The sequence below is a fragment of the Tamandua tetradactyla genome, chromosome 2 (assembly GCF_023851605.1).
Source record: "Tamandua tetradactyla isolate mTamTet1 chromosome 2, mTamTet1.pri, whole genome shotgun sequence".
NCBI classification, from domain to species: domain Eukaryota; kingdom Metazoa; phylum Chordata; class Mammalia; order Pilosa; family Myrmecophagidae; genus Tamandua; species Tamandua tetradactyla.
In genome coordinates, this window is record NC_135328.1 from 113,867,483 (window position 1) to 113,889,759 (window position 22,277).

Genomic DNA, 22,277 nt, shown 5'->3' on the forward strand with positions numbered 1-22,277 from the left:
AATTACATGAGAATACACCGATGTAAAAATGTTAAATAATGGTAACAAAGGTCTTCATCCTGATTTAAGAGAATTCTAACACTATTTAAACATGACGCCAGATTGGGGGACTGTGGGCTAGGATATTATTACTTTATTGAGTGCTTTTATTAAAAGTGTCTTGTGTCAAATAACTTTTCAGATCTAAAAATTTGATACCGTAGTTTTCTCTCCTTACAATATTTATAGGATAATATGCATTATAGAAATCCTAATATGGAATCATTTTTACATTCTTAGAATTAGCACCACTTGATCTCAGTATATTAATTTTTAACATGTTGTTAGATTTGCTAACAATTTAGTTAGCAAATTTTTGTATCGATATTTAAAACAGACTTTGTAGTTCTCATCTTTTGCACACTCTTTGTGTAATCTTCTATTTACTGGAAAAAAATTTTAATTGGATTCTCTGCCCATTAAAAGCTTTGCTAGATTTCTCCTGTGCAGCTATTAGCGCAAGGATTTGGGAAAAGAATTATTTGCCAAATTTCTATACATTCTCCTTCGAAATTGAGGTGGTTTAGACATTATCGTCTCATCTGGGTAAGTTTTGGCTAATTACATTTCACTTAAAAATTCTCTATTTCATCCATGTTTTCAAATGTATTTTCATAGACTTGAATAAATTAGTCTGTTATGGTTCAATTGTCTTAGGATCTAGGTTATTTACTGTTGCTTATTCTTCCCTGTGTTTCTTGATGAACATAGCTGGTGAATTTAAATTTTTTCAGAGAATCAAAAAGTCAACTTTAGCTTTACCTATTAGTTCTATTATTTTTCTATTTTCTAAAATATTGATTTCTGCTATTATCTTTTATTGTTTCGATTATTTCTTTCCTCTTATTGCCTCACCATCTCTTCCATGAGTTTTTGCTTTGCTCCTTTGTAGTTTTACTTCAAAGAAGAAAAATTGCTTCATAAAGTTTTTAGTTCGTGTTGAAATATTTATTCATAATTTTCAGCTGCCCAGTTGCAACATTGTGCTGGTGAAGATGCTTTGTCAATAAATTGTATTGCTAATTTCCCTATTTTCTTATAATAGTTTCTGTAGATGTTGTACCAGTTACTCTTTTATTGCTCATTATAAAATAAGTTGGGATTTTATGAACCTACTATTTGCAAGGAATTTCCATAGGTGGGGAGGGGTAGCACATTCTAGGCTGTTGTTTTTCACAGAACAGGGATTCTCTTCTCTTCAGTTGCTACAAAGCAAGGTAGTTTTGTGCAAATATGGCTTGTCCATGGGATTTTGCATGTGGCAGAGTATTTTCTGTATCTCTGAAGAAAAATGCTCCCTGGGCTCATTTACCCTCTCCTCATTCTCACTCTTGCTTACGCTCTCTCACTTTCTCTCTCCTTCTCTTGCCTCAAATCCTTCTTCTCTTACTCTCAAATGTTTCTTGCGTGCAACAACTGATTTTGGTATCCCTTCCAAGTTACTTCACTTTCTTTTTCCTAGTTTCTCAGAGAATAGAAGTTGTCGATTTTGTTTTTGCATTGCTTTGTTGCTTGCTTTCATTGGTTTCTTAGGCTTAAATGGAGATTGATAAAGTTATGAAGTCATTTTTTATCCTGCGAAGTCTCCACTGGAATCTATAGTTAACAGAGAGGCTAAGCATTGTATAACTTGGTCATGCTATTGATGTTTGCATATGGGGCTCCTCCACTCATTTCCGTAACTTGCATCCTGCAGAAATGTGGCAGGTCTAGGTTAGGAAGAGGTTTGTTGCCCCTAAAAGATCACTAAGACAGAAATGCAAGAGAGCTCTGATTTTTCCCCATGAAATAGAGTAAGACAATTATCCTGTGGGCCTCCAGTTTTCCCCCTGAATTGGATGGGATGCTCACCAATAAGTCCTATTTTGAAAGGCCAGCAGCTTAAATATTATGACAAATTTGATAACACATCACACTTCCAAAAGTAATAACCTCAATTATAAAGATTAAGCTATATTCTAAAAATAAATGACTTAGACTGACTCAAAGTTCTGAAAGAATCCCGGGCATTATACTTCTTCCTTAACATTCTGTCTCTTGTTAGACCCAAACTTTTAATTTGATTTTTCCAACAAACATAATTTGAAAGTGTGAAGGTTGGTTCCCTTTTCCCTACGCTTGGCATTTTAATCATTAATTGCTTTTCCAAGTTAAATTCTGAGTGCACAAGGCATGTCGCCCTATAATATTTAATTTGGAAAACAAATGATATGTAATTTCCCTGACAATCCAAAATCTGTAAACCGCTAAAAGGGAGCTAACTTATTGAGCAGCATGATAATTATTGCTCATAATGAAATAATTATATTCTACATTGGAAAATGTCTAAAAATTCACAGTCATTCTTCATATCTTTTTCTGCTCCCTGACATTAGGAAAATCAAGTCCACGTTGCTTTCAAAATATAACTGAAATGTTTTCTTAGGGTTTAAATCCCATTGAAGAGCTGAGGGCGCTTAGATAAAAATGACAAAAAGGATTTTCTTTCATAATAAAACTGCTTAAAGGAAAGAGCTGTAAATTCTCCAGTCAAAATGTGACTCTACCAATGTAACATTGAAATTTGGGGAAGTGGTATTATGTCCAGTCTCTGGGGACCAACTCAATAATTTATACATGAATGGAGCATTAGTCACCGAATCCTACATATGCCTATTTTACATCCCTCAATTAAATTATTGGCATCACAATATGACTTGTTAGGAAATGTAAGATTGTTTGGTTGTTTTGGTTTTGATGAATAAAATGCTACCTTGGATTCTCCTCACCAAAAAAGCTCTCTTGTTAAAACTTTAAAACGGAAACGTCCTTGATAAGTATGCTTATCATGACTGACAACCTAGCTTAAAAGCAGAAATGCAATTTTTTTCAGCCTGCTGCTTTTATTGTTCACTTTCGAAATTCAGCTGAAGCGAGCCCCGCATGTTCTTTTGTAAAATTCCATATTAAGGCGTCTGTTTGACTAGTTTGCTTAACAAAGCAGCCATGTAATGTCAAGTAGTGGGTAAGCATCCCTCAACATTGTTTCTAGTGTTCACAACAGCCCATCCTGGTAGATTTAATTATCCCATTTGACAGATGCAAATGTGGAATCCAAGGCCTAAAGAGATGAGCCACCAGCTACGAGTGGGAGCTTAGATTTTAATCTGGCATTGTCTGGCTGGCATTTGTGAGCACGCATTTAAGCATTTAAATCCTGAGGAGAGCTCAGAGACGCCAGGTCCCAAACCCTAATTCCAGAACAGTGATGAGGTGGTCTGCAGCATTTGTGGCAATGGCAAACAAATTTGGGAAACAGTTGCACTAACCACGGTGAAAGCAGGCCTGTTTCCTGTGGGATCTGTCAGATCCATTAAGAAGTTTGAGAAGGGTAGGTGGGTGAGGAGGCTGGTTAGAATGTCAGAGTATTTATTATGGATTGGAATGCACCTTGTTATTAGGAGATCCTTGTTTAATTCCCTAGAAAACAGCACCTGTACCCCCTCCAGCATTCGAAACTTTGGGGACAATCTATGAAAACCCTGCTCTCTGCAGGTTAGCAGTGCATTTAAAAAGTGAGCTCTAGGGCAGTGGATCTCAAAATGGGGTCCTCAATCTGGTAGTGTCAGCCTCAGTAACAGCTGAGAACTGTTAGAAATGCAAATTCTCAGGTTCCAATCCAGATCTTCAGAGTGGGAAACCCTGGGGATGGGGCTCAGAGATCTTTATTTTACCAAGCCTTCCTGGTGATTCTGATGCACGCTGAGATTCGAGAACCGGTGCTCTCGAGTGTTGATGTACTCTGGCAGTTTAGAGTTTTAAATCTATTCCTAAATTGTCCATGAGTACAAAACTCTCAGAAATCAGAGGAGAGATTTCACTAACCCAGATCCAAAGAATCACAACACACCGTCTTAATTCAAACAATAACAAACACCAGAAATGTCAAGGAAAGCAAACGGGGAGCTGAACCAAATGAAGGCAGAGAGGAAGGGAACACCAAACTTTAAGAAACCAAAAAGAAACCTTCTGATTTCTAACTCTCGGCCTTTCACTCTCTAAGAATCCTTAATCACACGGAAATCCTGCAAAGAGTTTTCCTCAGATAACTCATTTTTGGTTGGTATCATATCATTCCGTATTAGTAAGCCAACCACAGGCCTTGGTTTTAATTTCTTCTAGGACTTACAAGTACTTTTTCCTTTCCTGGTGCATGGTTGTTGCATTTCCCCGGCCATTATCTTGCCAACTTCCCCTCTTTTGAAAATCCTACCCCAACTCCCAATTCCCCATTTTACTCTGGGCAAGGATTTATTCTCATAAATAAAGACTGATGTAGTTTTCTGCAAGAAAGGAGGAAACAGCCATTTCTGATGTCAGGTGTCACACACGGACCCTGCCTACAAGCCATGGAAATCATGTGCCTCCCAAAAGCAGTATATGCCCTGCAAACAGCTCAGTGTTCATCTCATAGCATTAACGCCTGTCTCTAGAAATTAAAGTAGCCCACACATATGTTATTATTTTGTCCTCATTTCCCACAGGCTACAATGCGCTATCATCACTTACATGTCCCACCTACTTTTTTTCTCCTGTTATACTAATAGAAAGAAAACAAATGGCTAGTCTATCCACAGATATTTATTAGGCTTGACATTGTGCTGGGTGATGTGGAGACTGCTACAAAGTCTGGGTCTTACCCTGAGCACTTGACTTTCAGTGTCTGTTCTAAGTTAGAGCCTACTTGAAAATGGAAAATAAAAATGTCCAAATTAAGGCATCCAGGAAAATATACTTAATTCAAGGAGGGCCAATGTGTCTGCAACACCTCTGTCTACTGGGAAGTCATGTGGCTGGCATCTGCTGGTCCCTTGCTCCTGGGCTCTGTTGCTTTTGGCCTCTGTTCCTGTGGAGGTTCCTTAGTATACTTCTCTGGGGCTGGCTTTCATCTCTTGGCTTGCCTTGGCTCTCTCCAGGTCCTGGCTTGTTTAACATCTCATGGGAAGGCACATGGCAGTGTCTGCTGGGCTCCAAGCATCTCCAAACATGCATGTCTCTGCTTTCTCTGTCAGCTTTGAAGTTTCTGTCATTTCTCCATAATGTTTCTTCTTTTAAAGGATTCTGGTAAACTAATCAAAACCCACCTAGAATGAGTGGGGTCACATCTCCATCCGATCAAAGGTCACACCCACAATTGGGTGTGTCACGTCTCCATGGAGATAATCTAATCAAGTTTCCAGCCTATGGTGTGGAATCAGAATTGAAAGAAACAGCTGCTCCCACAAGACTGGGTCAGGATTAAAACGTGGCTTTTCTGGGGCACACAATGTTCTCAAAGCCGCACAGACGCCATACCCAGTCTTTCCTACTCCTTAAGAATATTCATTTCTCAGCCTGTTTATTAGAACATTCACAACCATCTACATCTTTACACTATAATATCAAGATTTTTATCCAATCTTAAAGCCCCACATTGAAGACCTACCTTAAACCAGACTTCACTGAAGGTGAGCCCCATTCTTTCAGTGTTCCCAGATCTGTTCTCTACTCTTTTTCAGGCATATAAATATGCTGTCCAACCTCAAGACTTAGTTCAAAGTCTACATCCTTGGTGAAGGCTCCTGACAATCCAAATTCATTGGAATCCTTGCCCCTCTGAAATCCTTCAGCCTTGGCCCTTCTCCTCCACATACAATCTTAAGAAACACCACCTTTCAACATGTTGCTTCCCCTGCACTAAATCCTTCAAGGACTCCCAATTACTCCTTTCAAAGTGGCTCTCAAACTTCCCAGACTGGATTCAAGATCTCTTTCAAATAAACTTTCCAGCCTCATCTTCTCACTTGCTATGCCAGTTTGAGACTGTTGTGTACCCTAGAAATGCCATGTTTTACTCCTGATCTGATCTTGTGGGGCCAGACCTACTATTTAGGGTGAAACCTTTGATTAGATTGTTTCCATAGGGATTAACCCACACAATTGTGGGTGTGGCTTTTTGATTAGAGATGTGACTCTTTCCATTCAAGGTGGTTCTTGATTAATTTACTGGAGTCCTTTAAAAGGGGAACATTTTGGAGACACCTCAGATGCAGATGCAGACACAGATATTTGGAAATGCGGAGGCCCCAGGAGATGACAGAAGCAGAGAGAGCCAATAAAAGCTAGGCAAGAACCAGATCCAACAGAGATGCAGACATTTGGAGATGCTTGGAGTGCCAACAGAGAGAACAAATGCCTAGACGTGGACGTTTGGAGATGCAGAGCCCAGCAGACATCGCCATGTGCCTTCTCACAAGATACTAAGAAAGCCAGAACCCAGAGTTGTGTCCAGGAAGAACTTAGTGAAGGCCATAGATGCTTAAAGAGGAGACCACTGGCATCAGAAGCTGGAAGCAACAGATGTCAAAGACGTGCTTTCCCATGTGACAGACATCAGCCTTTCTTGAGTCAAGGTCTTTTTCTCTGGATGCCTTAGTTTGGACATTTTTATGACCTTAGAACTGTAAACTTGTAACTTAATAAATTTCTTTTTAAAAGCCATTGCATTTCTAATATATTACATTCTGGCTGCATGTAGCAAAGTAAAATGCTTGCTGACAGGAATCCTTACTCCAACTCAAATGGTTATTATAACATTGCCTCTATGTGTACCTGTGGATTTCTGTCCTGACTTATGCTGTTTTTCTTCCTTGACATACCAACTTCATTTCACTCTACCTTTGTTCCAAGAAATCAGAAAGAGTGCATACCTTTAATGCTGAGACTAAGATTAAATTTCAGATGGGATCATACAGAAAGTCTTTGGATATATTGCCTGTACTTTCCTATTGGTCTCTTGGGACTTGTTCTATATATCTTCAAATCTTGGCTGAAACTTGTATCCTTTAATTCTAAGGCCATTTCTCACTTCCACCTTAAGTTTGCAAACACAGGCATAACTCAAGCATAACATTCATACATCTATCCACCAAAAATCTATCCCATAATAATTTGTTAAGCACCTTTACTAAAAAAAAAAAGAAAGTGTATTCTCAAAGACCACATACATATACACTAGTTCATGCATCATTCAGGAAATAGTTATGGAATTTTCTCTTTGCAGGGCACTTTGCTGGAGAGAGTTAACTTATGGTAAGTGCTGTATTGAAGGCACAGAAATTTAATGTCATTCACGTGCATTAGGAGAAATGACTTGTGGTTAAGAGAATCAAGAATGGCCTTATGGAGAAATGAATATTTAAGGCAGATCTACAGGAAGATTTCAAAGAGAAAAAAATTGGAGAGGATATTCTAGGCATGAAAAGAATAAAGAAAAAGAAGAAAGGTAAGAAATAAAATGCATTTTGTAGAGCATATGAGTGTGGTTTGCATTTATGGTTGGTGTAACTGTCAGAACAGATTAGGTTTTGCTGCATTAAAAATAACCCCAGAGTCAGAGGAGCTTAACCTAGCAAGAGATTATTGCTTAGCAAGGGTCAGCTTTTTTCACTGAGGTTACTCAGGGATGAAGCTGAAGAGGTTTCTTCACACCAAGAGCATTCACAATTAACACATAATTGAAAAGGGATCCTGTCACCACACTAGCTTTTAAGATGTTCTGCCAGAAATAGGTAGCACTTCTGCTCACATTTCATTCACCAAGGCAAGGCACATGACACATCCACCCACCTGAAAGGGGAGAGATGGAAATCTCTGGAAGACAGCACTGATGATCTTGCCATTTAATCTGGAGGCTGTGTCTGTGGGTTATTAGACTAGTGAAACCAGTTTGTATTTAATGTTCAAGGACTTTGAACTCCATGCTGCAGGATATCATGAACCATTGCAGGGTTTTCAGCAAGAGCACGAGACTATAAAGGGTTGAGCATCAGTCTGAACTTGCTGAGTAGACAAGTCCTCGATTATTGTTCTAAACCAACTTAACAAATCCTTCTTCTCAGTTACCAAAGCGGAACCTGCCACATGTTTCCTCAGGTCAGCTTCTCACTCCTAAGATCAGCACAAAGATATGGTCTTTTAATGCTCAAAGAAGAAACTATTATCTGATGCAGGGTAGAGAGAGCCCTGCTGACACCACTTCAGGTAAACTACGGTTGTATCCAGCAGGAGAGCACTGAATGCTCTCCAGAGGGAAGCAGCCTGCCCCAGGGAACAGGTACACAGCTGTGTAACTGAACTTGCTCTTTTTATTTCATGGCAGAACATTAGAAGCTTCCTCTCTGAAAAAGAACACACGTACAATCCCACATGGAGGCACAGAAATAGAAGCCTTTACTGTGACTTACCCAGTTATGATATGGGCAAAGTCTAAGCTTTATGCTCATCACTGGCAGAATGCAGATGTTTCCATTTTCTCAAGTGTAGTCAGAAGTTTGTAGCCATGTAAATTTGCAGTCATATTGCTGTCACTTTATGTATTTTCAATGGACACTACTTAAAAACAGGCTCTAGGGACGGGCCGCGGTGGCTCAGCGGGCAAAGTGCTTGCCTGCTATGCCGGAGGACCTCGGTTCGATTCCCGGCCCCAGCCCATGTAACAAATACGGAGAAACAGAATACAATAAAACAAGAAAATGTTTCCCTTTCTTCCTTCCTTCCTTCCTTCTATCCTTCCTTCCTTCTCTCTGTCTTTCCTTAAAAAAAAAAAAAAAAAAAAAAAACAGGCTCTAGATAAGGTTCTTTTGCAATATCCAAATTGGCACAACTTAAATCAGATGTTTAAAACTGGGGGATAATACTTACAATACATGTATCTGAAAACAAAGACCTGTGTACAGAATATATTTAAGCACTCTACAACTCAAAACAATCAAAAAACAGTAAAATTAGGCAAAATATTTAAGAATATATTTAGGAATATATATGAATAACCAATAAATGTTTGAAAAATACTCAGTATCATTAATTGCCAGGAAATGCTAATTAAAACCACAAGTAGATCCATGCATAGCCCCCAGAATAGATAAAATTTTAGAATATTATCAAATCAAATATTTGTCAAAGATATAGAGCAAATGGAATTTTCATACATTCACTGCTGGTAAGACTGTAAAGTGATACAACTGCTTTGGAACTGTCTGACATTTTCATAAAGTTATATTTACATCTGCTTTATCATCTAGACATTGTGCTCTTAAGTAATTTGCCTAGAGAAATTAAGACCTATATCCAAAAAAGATGTATACAAGAATTTCTAGCTGCTTCATTCGTAATAGTCAAAAACTAAGTACAACCCAAATGTCCATTAAGATGTGAATGAATAAACAAATTATAGTATATCAAAAAATAGGGTTCTACTCAGCAATCATAAAAGAAAAACAATTGCTTCTTCCATGATATTGATGACTTTGATAACTATTATGGAGATAGAAAGGAAGTGGACACACCAAAGTTCATACTATATGATTTTGTTCATATGAAGTTAATCTGTGGTGATACACCTGTGAACAGTTGTTGCCCATGGGTGGAAGATATAAGAATTGACTGGAAAGGGTTCAAGGGAATCCTACATCCCATTTTCTTGAGACAGTCTTAGTTTATGTCATATTGGCATAATTATTAATAGCTTTCCCTTTCACTGTCAGATAAATTATTGAAATTGAATTAATGGTCACATAAGTTGAAAGATAAATTATACGGTCTCTCAAGTTCAGCATCCTTTGCTTAATGTGTGTAATAACTATCATATCTAGTCTCTTGAAGCCTATAAGGAAGTGGGGAGTAAAAGTTTTTCTTGTCTATGCAAGGCTCACTTTTTAACTCCCAGTTTCCTATCCAAAATGTCTACAACTAGGAATCCCACCTAATTTCTTAAATGATTTAAAAAATTCGGAATAAAGAAAATAGCCTTTAAAGTCAACAGACATTTGACTTACTTGGGCTAGGCATTAGAAGAAAGAAAATATTTTTTGAGTTCCCAAAGCCTAGATTTGAAAGAAAGAGGATACATAACAGATTTGGGAAGAAGGCTTGATGGTGTCAGAGCAAGTTTTCTGACACCAAAGGAAACAAAGTTGATAAAATGGGGGAAGAGGGTTGAGGGAGAGGAGAGCATTTTGATGTTTGTGAAAAAGATACCATGTTTCACCTCCAAGTTCAGTGCCCTGAAAGAAGTTAGTTTGTAGTGAAAGCCTTGTATAGGTTTGGGGAGATACCAGATCAGAGGATAGCCCCACCTCATACCCCATTGAGTAGTCACAGGGGATCTAGAATCTTCAGAAAGAAACCTTGCATCTTTGAGGGTTCTGGAGCTTAGAGCAGCCAAGGCCAAGTGAGGGGTCCAGGTGGATAGGTGAGAGCAACCTCTGAAGTTTTAGGTAACCCTGCTAATGTGAGCAGAACAGCAGATAAGCTCAGGGCCCTGCAAGGGGACGCATATATGGGGAGAAATGGCTAAGGAACTAGCAAGACCTTGTAGGGTGGTCCAAAAGAAAACAGATGCCCTGAATCTATTGGGCAGATGGGATCATCACAGTGGGTGCCAGTTAGTCATAGAGAACAGCGAGCAAATTAGAAGCCAAAAGAAGACCCACTACTGTGGAAACAAGTTGGGAACCTATTCTAGTTTGCTAGCTGCCGGAATGCAACACACCAGAGACAGATTGGCTTTTAATAAAAGGGGATTTATTTTGTTAGTTCTTCAGAGGAAAGGCAGCTAACTTCCCACTGAGGTTCTTTCTTATGTGGGAAGGCACAGGATGGTCTCTGCTGGTCTTCTCTCCAGGCCTCTGGGTTCCAACAACTTTCCCCAGGGTGATTTCTTTCTGCATCTCCAAAGGCCTGGGCTGAGCTGAGGTATGCTGAGCTGCTTGGGCTGTGCTACGTTGTGGTATGTTAAATGCTTTCTCATTTAAGCACCAGCCAATTAACTCAAATGTCATTCATTGCAGCAGGCATGTGTCCTAGCCAACTGCAGATGTAATTAGCAACAGATGAGGTTCACGTACCATTGACTCATATCCGCAGCAACAAGACTAGGCATGTTCACCTGGCCAAGTTGACAACTGACTCTAACTACCATAGGACCAAAGAGCAATATGGACAAGGTACACTTTCCTCCATGCCCTGAAGTCCAAAAGCTCCTGGGAACTTAGTTCAGCACTAAGTAGGATGGTTAGAAACTATGTTTACATTTGAAATAAATGGAAAACAAAGTTGACTGAGTTTATCTTGAATCAGCAAAACTAAGTTTTCTGCTTTTATGCCAAAGAGGGATAGGAAATAGACGCTAGTTTCATTTTTGCACAGCTGAGTATGTAGCCTATGAAATTCATACCCATTCCATTTTATTTCCCCAGATGCTCTAAGGCTTTTTGCTGTTGCTTTCCACCTGAAAACATAACAAGCAGAAAAATCCAAAGAAAAGCAAGTTTCATGACTAGATTATACTGAAAAAAGTATTCCAACTCTGCAGCACTGAACACGCCATAAATCTGGACTATGTGTGGCATTTCGAATAGTTGACTCATTATCCATAACAATTTCCGGCAATCAGAAAATCCAATTTTTGTCATTTGTTTCAAACTTTGCCCCCACCAAAACTTTAACCTGAACTGCCAAGAATAACAAAATTGACAGATTTGTGATTCAACTCTCCATTTCCCCTTCCTGTTTGTTTGATGGATGTGTAGATTAGCCGTGAAATGGCCCAAGACGAGCATAAAATGAGGGAAAAAATCTAGTTGAGGTCTCATAACACAGCTTTACCAATGTACCTTGCCAACCTCCTGCATCTACATCTTTGCTTTAAACATACATATACATGTGGGCACACGCTCACACCCCTAGAGTATAAAAAGACCCTATTGTCCTGTCAGTCTAATATTTTTCAATAAAATTCATTCTGAAATTGAAAGCTGAATAAATTCTTTATTGCACATTTACATTCATTCACTTGTATTTTTAAGATCATTCATTGAGGTGAAATTCACGTAACATAAAATTTACCATCTTAAAGCAAACAATTCCATGGCATTTAGTATATATATACAACCAACACTGCTATCTGGTTCCAAAACATCATTCCATTTACCTGTATTTTTTAAAGATATCAGGAAGCTTCTTCTAAAAAAGAATTGTCTTTGGCCTCCTTTTTAACTATGCCTCCATACTTTCTTCATAAATGCAACAGATGGAACCACTTCCATGCCCTCTGTATCCACACATCCTCTCATCATTTACAATTCTCTCTTCCAATTGGTCATCTTTTTTCTTGTCAAGCACCCAAGTCAAGCACCAACCTCAGAAATTTTTCATTGCCCTATGCACATTGTGGTGGCTCTTGAAATATGAAGGCCTCAAATATCAGCCTGCCTCTCAGTTCCCCTGCACAGTCCCACTCCACATTAACCATCTGGCCAGACATCAGTCACCATTACCCCTGGACACTGCTCCCTCCAAGGTCTGCCCTCCCAGGCATTCCTCTTCTCCAACTATAGTCCCTTCTCCTTCTATTTAATGCTGAGTCTCACATTTCCAGTGAATGTATTCTTTGTCATCATTATGACCTCTAGATCCTTGAACTTGCCCTATCTCCTGGGTAGACAAGGGCTCTCTTCTGGGTTCACTTGACTCCCTAAGAAGCCTGGACCCCATGGCCAGTTATTTCCATAATCCACTCACCACAACCAGAGAATAATCCCTTATTCTCCTACTATTCCAGCACCTTGCCTCCAAAGATTCCTCACTTTTTTGCTTTCCCTCAAGTAACCATTACCAGGCCACCAAGCACTTCATGAAAACATACTGATAACTTTCTTTACAAGTGCAATTTTGGATTCTTTTTGTCTTCTGATGGACTTTTCTCATTTTCTTTGAACAGAGGCTCTAAAACTCCTCCATCGTCCCCATCCTCCATCCCCAGCCTAGCCCAGATTTTACAATCTCACTCTTACCAAGATTAATTCAATGGGATAAGAAGTTCAACTTCCCTTCACATAGTCTCAAGGTATTTCTCAATTTTGCCACTTGATCTCATCCCCTTATGTTTTGCTGGAAAAAAAAATTTTCCCTCCCTGCCTCATTTTCATTCTCAGGCTCTCCAGGCTCTTTTAACTCAACCTAGAATCATGATCATTTTCCCTGCGCACTAGTAATCAGTTCCCTCCACTCTGTTCGGACAGACATTATCATTCCTTGTCTCTCTTCTCTTCCCTCAGTTATAAACGGTTTATTGAACAAGTAACATACCTTCATTTCTCCCTCTGCCTCCTCGCCCAATCCTTAACCCTTACATTCTGGCCTCTGCCTTCTCCTCACCATAGTCTGATTTCAGAATTCACCCTCCATCCTTCTCTGTAATATTTGAGACTGTCGGCCACAGCCCCCTTGCCACTCCTCTCCTGTCTCCATTGAAACTGCACTCCTGGGCCCCATCCTCATCTCTCTGATCAGTTTCTGTTCTAGTTTCAGCTCTACTTCTCCTCCTGTTCCCCTAAATGACAATGTCAAGGTTCTGTCATCAGCCCTGAACTTTACCGCCTTTTCTTTTATGACTGCATTTACTCCTAACATTTAAAAAAGCCTCTTAGACATATTCACTTGATCATCCCATTTATATCTTGAAATCATCATCTGCAAAGTTAAACACATCTTGTTTCTCCCACATACTAGTCTTTCCCGAATTTTCTATTTCCATTCATATTGTCTATCTTCCTCTCAATTAGATGAGCTAAACCTCAAAATAATTATCAAGCCATACATCATCCTTTGCTTCCACATCCAGGCATCATCTAACAATGACTATCTTCCCAATTCAAATAAAAACAAATCCAGACTTAGGTAAAGAGAGACTTTATTCCAAAAGCCAACTGAAAAAGGAGAAGCGGAGTATTATAATAGGGAGAATTCTGACCATAAGATCAAATATCTCAAAGCTTAGGAAAAAAAGGGGCTTTCCTTTTATAGGAGAAGTAAACAAGTTAAGAAAGACCTGTATCGCATGGAGCAGGGTGGGGGATGGGGGTGTGGTGGAGAGAGCAGGTGGCGTTCTCAGACCGTTGATTAGGGGTTGTTGTTCCCCATTCTAAGTCTCAGAGGAAAGTCAAAATCCAGGGGCCTGAGGAAAAGAGTGAAGCCTGCCTACATTTAGATCAAGTGAAGTTGTAAGTATTTTGCCCAGACTGGTCAGTGAGTATAGCGTTTCAGCATTCTAATCATTTATAAGGCAAAGAATGGAAATATGTAGGGTCTGTGTCCAGCCTTGTCATAGGTCAGAAGGGGGACCATCCCTATAAGCCTTGTCATATGACTTATGGGAAGGGCAATTCTTTGCAGTAAGCCATTTCCTGGAACACAGAAATTGGGGGAATTTTGTAACCATTGTTCTACTCCAGGAGAGCAGGGCTCAGGTAAAATTCAATATTAAAAAGTGAAACAGCAGTTCAGGAAAGGTGGAGGCTTGTGATAGATTCTTGGGAAAAATACCAGGGGCTTTTCTCTTAAAGGATTATTAGTGTTTCTGAATATGAAGGTCTAGTTTAAGGAAAGTCAGGCTAGAGCAGGAGCATGAACAAAAGCCCTGAGAAATAAACGTGGTGCATTAAGGGCCAGGTGTCCAGGAGCAGGGAAACCAGAGCAGAAGACCTGGTGGCGGAAGAGAAAGAGAAGTTCCTTCAGCTAGGATGGGTCTCCTGGGACCCACACTGAGGGCGTCACGGTGTTATTGCTTGTGTTCTGATTCCACTACTTTCAAATCAAAAGAATCATAAATATAATAATCAAAGTATAACTGGACATCCTTTCAATAGAATGCTGAGCCTTTGGGGATTATCTGAACATACACGGTTAGGCACCTTGGTTTTTGACTAGTCTCTTTTAGAATTCTGTAGAGATTAAGCTTAACTTGAGGAAACTAATAGTAATGCAAAGAATCCTTGTCTATAGGCATACAAATTAATTCTGTCCTATGGAGGCACACTCCCCATACCCACATCAGTTTTGAGTTCATGTGCAAATTTGTTTCAATATTCTTGATCCATAAATATGTCCTTTATTTGGATTCTCCTTTGAACCTGTCCTAACAACTTTAGTTTCTTTATTTGCTTACTGAGCTAAGCAAAATCTCTGAGATGTATTCAGTTTATATTTGCATGCTTTTACCTCTTTTGGAAAGCATCCCTTAACAGGAAATGTCACCACTCTGGCTACAACTACCACCAGAAAATAAGGTGTCAAGTCTGCAGGTGACCAACAGAGACTATTAGCAGTCACTCTGCTAATGCAAATATCAAAACTTGCTTAGCTTTCTGGAACCCACAACCGTTGCAACTCAAGGATCTCCTGTCCTTCCCTTCACCTTTTCCCTGAGGGTTACTGTGAGGTTACATCAAGTAACCCTGTGGGAAATAAAATATTTAGGAGAGACTCTAACTATACCCTAAAGACCAAGCCAATGTCTCAAGAATAGAGACACTGCTCCTGAAGCCTCTTTTTGTCAGGGAAGCCATTTAGACCTTGGGGAGAATCTGGTTCAATATAAAGAAAGATTTTACAAATAAGGAGAACCAAATTGCAAGAATAAAAAGGTGAGTCTTGATAAAACACTGAAGAGCAAGGTGGTGGGGTGGTGGAATGTGGCTTAGAAACCCCAGCACCTCCCTTTCATGGAAATACATATTCTCTAACTGAGTCATCCCATAGCCTTGCTGAAGTTAGCAAAGGAGAGAGACATCTGCATGTGGAGTAGAAAGCACTCATCTCTCCTGGAAAGGAATCTGCTGGGAGGAACAACTGCCACACTGAGCATCAAATTAAGTAGTCCCACCACCACCACCACCATCAAGCCTAAGCAAAGGACATCTCAATATCAGTGCTGCACATTCACCAGTCAATCAATTATCGCTTCCATCCCTGGAAACTAGGGTGTGGGGTCTTCTGCAGATGGCCCCTATGTCTCCAGCATGTCCTAAACGTTTGGCCAGAAATGGACAGAAGAGAGTGCTATATCTGTTTTAATTTCCCAGCTGCTCAAATAAGAACCATGCAATGGGTTGGCTTAACATCAGGAATTTATTGGCTCAGGGTTTCAGAGGCTAGAAGGCTTTCTTCCCCTGGGGTGGGTATCTTCCTGCTGGCCGGTGATGCTTGGTTCTTGGCTTTTCCATCACGTGGCAATATCCATGATGACATCTTCTTATTCTTCTGGGTTCCATTGACTTTCAGCTTCTGGCTGCTCCTTGTGGCTTCTCTTACCATCTGATGTTCACTCTGCTTATAAAGAGCTCCAATAATCCCGATTAAAGCCCAACCTGGTTCATGTGGGATCACACGGTAACTGAAGTAACATACTGAAGAGATCTTATATGATGGGTCCACACCCACGGGATCAGAGGTTGGGACTTGAACATGCCTTTTGCATGGGATGTGAGTCAATCCCCAACAGCCACTTAACTGCCTGTTAGGACAATGATACTCTGGGAACAGCCCACACACCTGCCCCTTTCCGCTCTTGGACAGCTGCCAAGGATGCTGTCCACAAGCCCAATTTTAGAGGCTACCCCCGAATGATAAAATCTGACTCTTCTACCATTGTGTGCCTCTCAACATCATTTAATCTCTCCCCCCTTTTCCCTATTAATTCACATTATAAAAACATTGTTCTAGGTTAGCTGGAATTTTTTTCTGCTTCATTACACATGCCTTTTTTTTTTCTGGCCTGCCCTCCCCTATATCTGCAAGGAGTATACACTACCTCCCTTGCAGCCTCTCTGCTTTTAGCAATAATTTGCACATAATGGAACAGCCAGAGGGGGTTTGATCAATGACCTCTGTCTCAGAGATGCTGTTCCTAGGGAAACACATCTGCCAACATAAAGTATTGGAGCAATCACAGCTCAGTGAATGCAGTAATAAGCAACTGTTACTCTGGCGCCATCAGTCATGTTCAGTTACAGACCTGAAAGGAAATGGCACCTCAGGGAGCAATGTCCTTCCATAAATTTGGGCAACAATGAAGAATGATTTGCAATCAAGTAATAAAAGGCCCAAAAAAGGTCCACCATGCATACTAACATCCAGTACAGCTGACAAAGGAAATAAAAAACCTTGGCATTGTTTGCTCGTTATGTAAACTACACAGCTGTCCAAGCAATTAAGATATGATTTTGGGAATTCTCTCGTAAAAATTTGCCAGCAGTTCTTCCACTTGTGAAAGTGACATTCTTCTTTATCAATAAAGTGCTTTTCATTAAGGTAATGCAATTTCATCAAGCTTAATAGTAGAAATTGCTTAACCTTACGGCAAGAGTACGTAAACAACATAAAACCAACAGTGGTTGCTCGTGTGGGGGAATAGATTTGTGTTAGTGATGGTGCAGATCAAGTTATAAAGAAAGCCAATCTAGAGCTTTCAGTCCCAGGGACTCTAGGGGCAAACAGCTGTTCTGTAACTCATATGTCGGGAATCTGTGCTGGCAATTCAACAGTCAATCGTTAACCCAAGCTAGAAGGAAGGATCCTACTATTGCAAATTTTCTAAGGAAGTGCTTGACTTTGAGATAAAACAAAGCACCTTACCTTCCTGAGAAGGAATAGAGACCAATTAGCAAGCAAATGGTATGAAAATGAAAGTCACCCCCAGTTGGGTGGGGTCAAGTGACAAGGGGCATGTGCTTCACTCATCCCTTCAGCCTGTTCTACACACAGTGTCTTGGTTTGCTAAAGCTGCTGGAATGCAATATACCAGAAATGGATTGACTTTTACAAAGGGAATTTATTAAGTTTCTAGTTACAATTCTATGGCCATGAAAATGTCCAAATTAAGGCTCCAATAGGAGGATATCTTCTTATAAGAAAGACAGCTGGCATCCGGGGTTCCTCTGTCACATGGGAAGCCGCATGGTGATGTCTGCTGTCCTTTTCTCCTGGCTTCTGGTTTCAAAGGACTCTCTCACCTCCTGAGGGTCCTTCTTGCTTCTCCTAGGAGAATTTTCTTTATTAGCTTCTCTGACCTCCCTCACATAAAAGGCTCCAGGAGAGGATTAAGACCTGTGTTGAATGGGCAGGGTCACATCTCCATGAAAACAGCCTAATCAAAAGGTCCCACCCAACAATGGGGCTGCACCCACAAGATTGGATTAAAAGAACATAAGATTTTCTAGGATACATAACAGATTCAAATCAGCACACCCAGTAACCATGGTCTCTTATATCAGGGGCCTTCTCTAGGAACAGGCTTGTGGCTGGTAAAAGGATGTCATCTGGAAGCAGACTTCCCTTTGGCTCCTTTTCATTTCCACCAATTCAAGCAAAGCCAAATTTTCCCTCCCAAAGCAAATGTTATTATAGAGTCCACATAGGAGAGCAACTGCCTGGTATTGTTTGTCAACGAGAGAAAGCCTTTCATTTTCTGTATCATGTCCAGAAACATGGTTATTCTTGGAAAGTTTCAGCCTTCTCTTCAATATGTGCTTTCATCAAATAAACATAATTGAGTCTCTTCAAACAGTCCTCCTCCAATCTTCCACCCATAGCAAGAGTGAGGACAGCAGGGAAAAAAAAGTCAAAATCATTCCAAGACTGTATTTTTAACCACCAAATGTTCCTCCTGCAAGCAAGCAAATCTACCACTTACCAATTGAACACTTAATCATCACTGGCTTGCCTTAGGGACTGGTTGTAAGACATGAGAAAGACAGGTCCTCCTGGGGACTGCAGCCTGATAAGGAAGACAAACTTGCAAATACCTGAAGAGGCCAGAAGGCTGAATAAAATAAATAACACTATGGTATTTACCTCAGTATAAAGAAGAAGGTGAGCTTAATTTTGACTGTGTGTGGGGTAGTATGTCTTCATGAACAGGATAGCATTTAAGTTGTACCTTGAATGATGAGAACAACTTCAATAGGACAATGCATAGGTGTTCCAGAGTATGACTCCATCATGAGGTCCTATGAGGAAAACGTCCAGATTGTGAATGAGATGCACTGACAAATGTGGCTGGATTGAATGCCAGAAGCCAGATCACTCATGGAGAGCCTTGAATGACTCAGGGTCCTATAGGAACTAGATGGCAAGCTCAAATGAGGTAACTGAGGAAATTTTAAGGAAGGAATATTTGCAAAGGTGCAGGCAGTATAAAGGAGTCTAACAGGGGACAGTGAAGTACTCTTTGGCTAGCAATAGCCAGGAGTCCTTGTCACTTTGAAGGAGAGAGTAGAGGGAGGAGTTCAGAAATCAGGAGGAAAAGTTGCAGCTATAGCAAAAGAACTGACCACTGTCCTAGTTTGCCAGGGCTGCTATGATGAATATCACAGACTGGTTGGCTTAAACACTAGGGCTGTATTGCTTCATAGTTTTGGAGGCTAGAAGTCCAAATCCATATATCTACAGGTCATGTTTTCTCCTGGAGTTTGTAGCATTCTGGAGCTGGCTTGCCAGCTATCCTTGAGGTTCTTTGGCTTGTAGCTGCATCTCTGCCTCCATCACATGGTGGTCTGTCTCTCCTTTTCTGGCTTCTACTGTAGCAGGCAGGCCTTGCCCTCTTTCTGGTTTAGCTGTGCTCTCTGTGGAAAATACCCAAACCCCCTCTCCTTGCAGGCAAGTGAGATAAGGCACATTTCCTGGTATAGAAACGCCCTCCCCTAGCCTTCAGGAGCTGGTAAAGATGCACGTAGGCAAAAGAAGACATTCCTGGGGTGGGGGCCCCTCAACGGTTCAGCTCTGGGCCATTCTCAACTTAAATCAGCCAATTGTGTACCTTGTCTTTAACATGTCAAAAAGACTATAAAAGCTAAGGTTGCCTTTTGTTCGGGGCTCAGACTTTTGAGGTGACTCATCTGGGCCCTCCTGCCCATGAGCTAATAAAACCTGCTTCCTGAAACTACGGATCCTTAGTCTCAGCCTGTTCTAACTTCGTGGAAAATTCCTGGAGGCCTGCGGCCTTGTTCCTGGTTTTCGTGCTACACTACCATATTGGATTAAGGCCCACCCTCATTCAGTTTGACCACACATAACTGGTAATATCTTTGAGGTCCTATTTACACAGGACTGAGGTTAGGATTTGAGCATGTCTTTTGTAAAGAACATGATTCAACCCATGAGTGTTAACCTTCTGGAAAGAAATAGAGTCAATGCAGCCCATTAAGGAATGATCCCAAGGAATAAAACCTTGACTGTCTTCCAAAGGACAAAACCAGTTGGAATCTAGAAGGCAAGAAGGTCCACTAATTGAGCCAACTAATATCAGACCCAAGGACACACATCAGAGGAAAGGAGGGTGGAGAGTATGTGTTGACAGGAAAAAAGAAAATACTGAGCAAAACCTTAATTGCCATGCTAAGAAATTTAGACATGGGTCTAACCTTTTTTTTTTTTTTTTGGTAATAATTCTGTGTGAGTTGGACTTAAATTTCCCCTTTTACAGTGTGAGCTACTTGAGAGTAGGGGCTGTGTCTTAATCGTTTCTTCATTTCCAGCATCAAACACATGCCAGACCCAAGTGGCAATGTAAGAATGTAAGTGTGTAGCAATTGAACCATATTGAAATAACCTAGCCTCAAATACCAGAAAGAATTTTAAATCATGGTTTTTGGAAACCCACAACTGTTCCCTCAACAAGAAGAAACATAGAAGATGGATGTCTAAAGGCAAGGCAAGCTACATCCACAATCAAACAATTCTAGGGTGGTTCCTTGGTAGAATGTTCGCCTTACATGCCGGAGACCTGAGTTCAATCCCGGACCTTGCACCCCCCCCCCAAAACAAATAAACAAACATTCTAGGTCAGTCCTGAGTATATGGACCAGATCTTGAATGAGGCTGGACTTTCACCCCAGCCACAAGTCAGTTCTTGCTAAAGGAAACCTGAAAACGCATCACTGAGCCCTAAGAACACCCCAGACATTCACATCCATTCTATTGGGTGGTTGGTATGGTTAGCTCAGAAAGGAAGGTCAACAACATACCATACTGACTTCCTTTGGCTCCAGAGAGCTAGAGACTAAAGGAGATTTCCTGGGGCCACTGTACATCCTGGAGATGAAAGGGAAGACTCCAAACAGCAGCCGTGGAGTGGAAAAGAGCCCTCAGTTTGGCATAAACAGAGCCAGGTTTGAGACCCATGCAGGCTACCTATCAGTGATGTGAGTGACTGCAGCTCACTTAACATCACTGAGCCTTGGGTTTTCTCATAGGTTAAGTAAAGGCAATTCCTCCACTGCAGGGACTGTTGTGAGTATAAATCAAATACTGTACGAGAAAGTGACATAGACTGTAAGACAACACACAGGTATAAGGTGCTGTTCTGGCTTCTAGCTGTTCCTGGCATTCAACGCTCTTGCAGGTCACAAAGCGCATGCTATCCTATTTTAAATGGATCCTACTCCCCCCCCCCCATTCCAGAAGTAAAAGAGTAATACCATCCATTTTTTCTTGGACATTTCGCATGAATTTTACAGCATAAAGGGAGAGTAACCAGTTTTGTTTGTTTGTGTTTTATCCTATTCCAGAACCTGGAAAAACTTTTGTTTATCTAATAGTTTATTGTTTGATTTGATCAAGTAGCCTTATCAACCTTGCTAAAAAACTTTATCAAATGCATATGATCACTAACCAGCCACCTCTACCAGGCTGCTGTGTATTTCTTCAGAATATTGTGGGTCAGCATCATTTCAGGGATTCCCAGGAGACTCAGAATGTTAGAGATGGACCTGAAAAATTTAGCTTTGATAGATAATATACTATAGAAAGTTGTGCCAAGTATAATGAATGGTAAGATACACTAGTGTGCTAAAGCAGTTGCAGTTCTTTGTTAGAAATCTTCAGTCCACTGTTTCAAATTCTTCCTCCCATATATTTCCACCACCACCATGACCTATGCAGACAATCTTTGAGAATGGCCAAATCTGTCAGACTCACTTTCATCCTAATATCTGTCTTTGAGAGGCAAAATAACAATATCTCTGGAGCCAGAAGGCCTGGGTTCAAATCCTACCTCTGCCATTTTCAAACTGCATGAGCACTGGGAAAACTTACTTTTTTTTTTTTTTATTAATTAAAAAAAGAATTAACAAAACAATTAGAAATCATTCCAATCTACATGTACAATCAGTAATTCTTAATAACATCACATAGTTGCATATTCATCATTTCTTAGTACATTTGCATCGATTTAGAAAAAGAAATAAAAAGACAACAGAATAAGAATTAAATCAATAATAGAAAGAAAAAAAAACAAAAAAAAACAAAAACAAAAAACCTATACCTCACATGCAGCTTCATTCAGTGTTTTAACATAATTGCATTACAATTGGGTAGTATTG